This window comes from Phalaenopsis equestris, unplaced genomic scaffold (genome assembly GCF_001263595.1).
Source record: "Phalaenopsis equestris unplaced genomic scaffold, ASM126359v1 Scaffold000137, whole genome shotgun sequence".
NCBI lineage: Eukaryota > Viridiplantae > Streptophyta > Magnoliopsida > Asparagales > Orchidaceae > Phalaenopsis > Phalaenopsis equestris.
In genome coordinates, this window is record NW_018164579.1 from 920,934 (window position 1) to 926,694 (window position 5,761).

Below are 5,761 nucleotides of genomic sequence, written 5' to 3' on the forward strand. Positions count from 1 at the left end.
GGGGGGGGGGGGGAGTGAGATAGAGAGAGAGAGAGAGTTTGGCGTGAGAGAGAATTCAAAATTCATAGATTCATTGAACTCAGTTATAGATGATATCACAAGCCAAAAAATAAAGAATGATTTTTCGTGATGGTTCACAACACATGTAAATTAGAGTTTAATAAAAATATTAAACATCTGAGATGATTGTTATTAAATATCTTCAATGACACGTGAGTTTTTTATGGAATTTCTAGATTCTTAATCAGAACAATGGAGTAATAGAGCATGACTTGATAGATCTTTTTTGGGGACCCATACACATGACATGACTAGATATCTTGAATGACATAACTAAGATAATTTATGATGTGAATGACTACAAGTTTCATACAAGGTCTTATTCAGAAGGAAAAAAAAATTATAATTCTGGCATTTGTGTTAAAGAAAATAATAAATCAGACAATGAGATAAATTACTATAAGTTTCTTGAAGAAGTTGTTGAACTATCTTATCTTGACACTATTGGTGAGAGTGTATTCCTATTCAACACTATTGGTTTGATCCTATTCCTAATCATGAAAAAAAAGTAATCAAACTGCATAATATCGTAGAAGTAAAAGTGAACATGAGATATTGTAAATTTGATATGATCATTTTAGCAAGGCAAGCAAGTCAGGTATTTTATCTTTCATATCCCCATAGAATAAGAAACAAAGCTTAGTGGGGCTACCGAGGTGAGCCTTGCAGTCGAAATGCTCTAGCAGGCCTCCGCCTCGACTCCTACAGCACCAGCACCACCTCTGGTTATGACCACGACACCACTACTGCCACCAGCCACCAGCCACGACACCACTACCGCCACCAGCCACGACACCACTACCGTCACTAGCCACGACACTACCACTGCCCCAAGTCACGAACATGACACCACCCAACCATCATCCATAACCTTGACACCACCAGCACCTTCAACATCAGCTGTTATTAATGCATCATCTAGTTTGAGCAACACGAGCAGTCATCTCAGCTCCGAGCAGTGGGGAACACATTAGTTTTAATTTAATATTGGCATTATTGTCTTATATTTTTAATATTTCATAGAGAACTAACCATACGTTATTTTCATATTTACTTCCCCTACACTGGCCACTCATTTTATCAGAGACATAATTTGGATAGAATACGATCACCCATACTTATCCTATGGGGAGATTATGATGGTAGTTTGGGATATGTGGTTTGGGGGGTTTAAGGTGAAGCCCGACACAACAATTTTAGTTATGTATTTATTTTTATGAATATAAAAATTTCTAATTCAATTTACAATAACATTAGTACTGGCCCCCTAAGGACGAGGCACGCATCCAAAGAAAGTTCGAGCACAAGGCGAGTGATCGTCTTCATGATCAGTTCGGTGATATACATCAAACAAGTGAGAACCCATTGTGGCTCAACAAGGATGTGTTCGATGCCCTGCATAGGACCTGAGACTCTCTCGAGTATCCAAAGAAGAGGAAACAGACCAAGCAAAATTGCTGTTCTGACTGCGAGGGCATGGGGGCCTCAAAGCACACAGGTGGAGCACTCTCACATACAAAGAACAAGAGGAGGCTGATAAGATTATTTTATGCATTAAACCTTATTTTACATTTAGTTTGTACTAACTATTTCATTACATTTAGAAACTTTAGAGAGTGAATGGGAGTCTAGCGCTGCAAAACTACACAAGTGCAATCACAAACGGCAGTCGAATCAGTCTTGGGTGGACAGCAGATCCCAGGCGACCCAGGTAATTCACAAGATTAATTATTATAAAATTCAAAGAAATATCTAAGTTTAATTTTTTTCTAACTTTCATTAATCATATTATTTGTAGAAGGCCTTCCAGAGGCTCAAGGAGAGTCGATCCCAAAAGTCGAGCTGTGGTTCGATCACATCTCATGACCCTTATGAGTATAACCTCAGGAGGGAGGTTCTGCGGCAAGAAGAAGGGCATGGTATACGGATCAGGATTTCATGAGCCGGCCTATGATGTCTCCCCAAATTCTAGCACATCTTGTGCATCTACTTACACTGCACAAGAGGAGGAGATGCATCGCAATGTTGCTACTCAGTTCTTCACCCACCTAGTCACCCTGGGATTGGAAATAGGCGGAAGATGAAGCAGAGATCAAAGCAATGCTACATTTTGAACTGCTTAGAAGGAAGAAGCCAGTTCAGGATGAGGATGTGGAGGATGACGATTGGGAGATGACAGAGGAGGATGAGTGGAAGGTTAGAAGGTTACTTTTCTTTTTTTTTGTATGTTAAACAATTTATTGGTCGTGAACATTATTTTTATTGGACAGTTATTTATTTCATTTGGTTTAATGCAATTAACCTTCTTTTTTTTATATAGTTTATGTGTTTTGTTTCATTACTGTGCTATGATATGTGTTAATTGCACTATTACGATTGCAGGTGTATAAATTATAGTGCTGAAGGAGGGCTTTAAATTTTCTTTTGAGGCTATAGGTTTTCGATGACTTACTAACAATTTAACGACCCTTCTATTATTTATTGATGATTTTTTGACAGTATATCAAACAAGCGACATTTAAATAGAGTGTTGCTACTCTTTACGGAAAGAATTAAATTCTTTTCTGATGAAAGCACAACATTTTTTCTATGGATATATACGTTGGTTTTATAACTAATGATCAAGTTATGGTTAAACATGACATGTTTTTAGATTATCAGCGGCGGTTACAATATGTCAAATAATTGTCAGTTAAAATAAACCATTGATAAATCTATAGGTAAATTTATTATCCACAAGTGTTTTTTTCTATCTAGATCAAATCATCGCTAAATCGTCAATAAACATATTACATATGGTTTATAAATTATTACCAACAGGGTTTGACCATCAATAATAAGCTAAATTCCTATATTGTGGGAGCTGCAGTCTAGCATTCTACACAACATATATGATCAACTTAGGTTGTCGCCTCTTCCAGCCACCACCACCTCCTATCGCTGACTCCCACCACCCATCGTTGTCCGCTTGCACTTGCAACCGCCAACCACCATCCCACACCATCAAACTCTCATTGATGTTGTCACCGGCCAACATCACCCTCAAACTTCGACCGCTACGGGGCAACCCCGACTATCGCCGCCTCAGCCTCTGACAACCGCCGCTGCGGCCCAACTCCGACTATCGCCACCTCAACCTCTGTCAACCATCATCAAGTGACACCTGCTCCTTGCAATAATTTCCCTTGTGAAGTCATAATGTGCACTGCAGAATCCTAACATACATTACAAAGTAACAATGCACTCCACTTATGGTGCAAAGACACTTTTCAAAGACTGCGTAACAGTACACCCCAAAGATGACGACTTTCTCTGGACTCTTAAAGCTCCCTCTGTGCATCTCAAGACTCCGGATAATGCGACCTAAGAATGTGCAGCTCTCAACTTTAACCCTCATAACCTACAGATACTGCTATAACTCAGAACTATAGCATATGTGACCAACAAAGGCCTAAGCGGCCCACAACTCTTGCAACTCCCTACTATGGCCTCCGCAATATCGTCACAGTTCACCACTACAATTATGTGACCAACGACAACCTACGTGGTCCACAGCTCATTCAGCTCTCAACTCTGGTCTTCGTGATTTATGGACGTCATCACATCTCACTATTATGACATGTGTGACAAACTTTGGCATATGTGATCCAGAGCTCGTGTCGCTCATTACTCTACCTCCCACGATCTATAAAAATCACCACAGCTCACTTTTGTTGTCTACATAACCAACTACGACCAACATGGTCTACAACTCGTGCAACTCCTAATACCAGCCTGCACGTTCTACAGATGTCATCAGAACTAACCATTACAACCTATGTGGCCAATTAGGCTTACTACTCCTTCCACTTCATACTCCGACCCCCGTGGCCTACAAATTTCATCACAACTCACCATTACACAACCTACATGGTTCATCGCTTGGGCAACTCCCAACTTTGCCTCTGCAGCTTACGGATGTCCTCGCAGCTCCAAGTTATGGCTCATATGACCAACTACAGCCTATTAGGCCCATAACTCACATAGCCACCAATATCCAATCTCTATGGCCTACTGACGATATCGCAACTCGTCATTGTGACCTATGAGACAAACTATGACTTACATGGCTCACAGCTCGTGCAGCTTTCTACTATGTCTTCTGCGGCTAACTGACACTCCCGATGCAACCTTTCGTCGCCCACCTAGCCAACTATTATCATAGCTTTCAATTATGGCTTATAAGACAAGCTGGTGTCAAGGCTACCATCTCCAAAATTCACGATAAACTGTTGTTTTATTAGCAATCGAATACAACCCTTGCAATCTACTATCTATGAGAACTACAACCAGACTGCGCTATTTTCAATTAACCAATGGTGTACATTTATAATAATCATATTTGTAATTCATCTTCTCTAATTCATGAGAAGAGTGAACCTGTGTACCTTCCTTTCATCGAAGTTTATTTTAAATGGATTAGGCCCCACAATTTTTATCCCTTTTTAAGATTTTCTAAGTAAAAATTAAAATGTCTCATACGAATTACTTTTCTTTAACTACCTAAGTGTGTAACGGGTTTTAGTGCAATCCTAAGAGACTTTAGCGCTGCAAGCTTTCCAACACACATCAACATAAATATACTCATTTATTTGGTATTTACATATCTAACATATAAAGCTCATTTTTTACATATATGACACATTAACTATGCATTAAAAGTTGTGTTTTACTTTTAAAAAGTTTAATTGGTGGTATTTTTAATGTGTTATGAAAGATTTGATTAGTATAAATGTAAGAAAAAAAAGATAATAATGTTAGATATGTAAATCTATAGGAATTGGGTGAAATGCATGTAAATGTTCCTTTTCTCTATTATCGACAAGTGTTTCACAAAGATCGAGGGTAGATTAACATTTTCGGGACAGATTTTCTTTGCAAATGTCAAAATAAGAAAATGATTTTGGACAAAGTGGACAGGACAAAATTGACCCAAACATTTATACAGCTAGCCGATAACATTTCACATGTAGGCCACCTAATATAATGCTTAAAGAAAATAAAGCGCACTTAAAAATTAAAGTAACAACAAATGCAAAATTAATCATTTTATGGTACCTGAAAATGAATAAATTTTGTAGTCATGTGAAGAAATAAGATACGCTTGGGAAAAAGGTCTAACGGTCCTACCATGATGGAGATTAATTTAGGGCTCGTTTGGGGCAGTTTATAAGTGCGGCGGCATTTTTGAAAACGCTGTCTGCCGCATTTCAGGATAAGCTGTTTATCTTGAAACGCACAAACTGCCCTAAATAGAACCTTAATTAGGAACATCTAACATATATACAACGGATTGATTAAGAAGTTTGGAAGATTTACATAAATACCATTCAATCTCTATTTGTATTTATAAATCTAAGACCTAAACTTCAATTTTTACATGCATACCGCCTTGCATGTGCATTGAACTGTTGTGTTTCACTTTTTTAACTTTAATAATTGTAGTTTTTCTTTTTTTTTTTATGTGATATGATCATATGAACGATTTGAGTGGAAGAAATATAAGAAAAAGTTTAGGTACTGGATATGTAAATGCATATGAATTGGATGGTATTTATGTATATGTCTCAGGAAAGATTTATTTATGTAGTCAGCAAAATAAATTAATTTTAATATATATATTTGAATCCCGATTTGTCCTCTGCTCACAACTCGAGGGAAA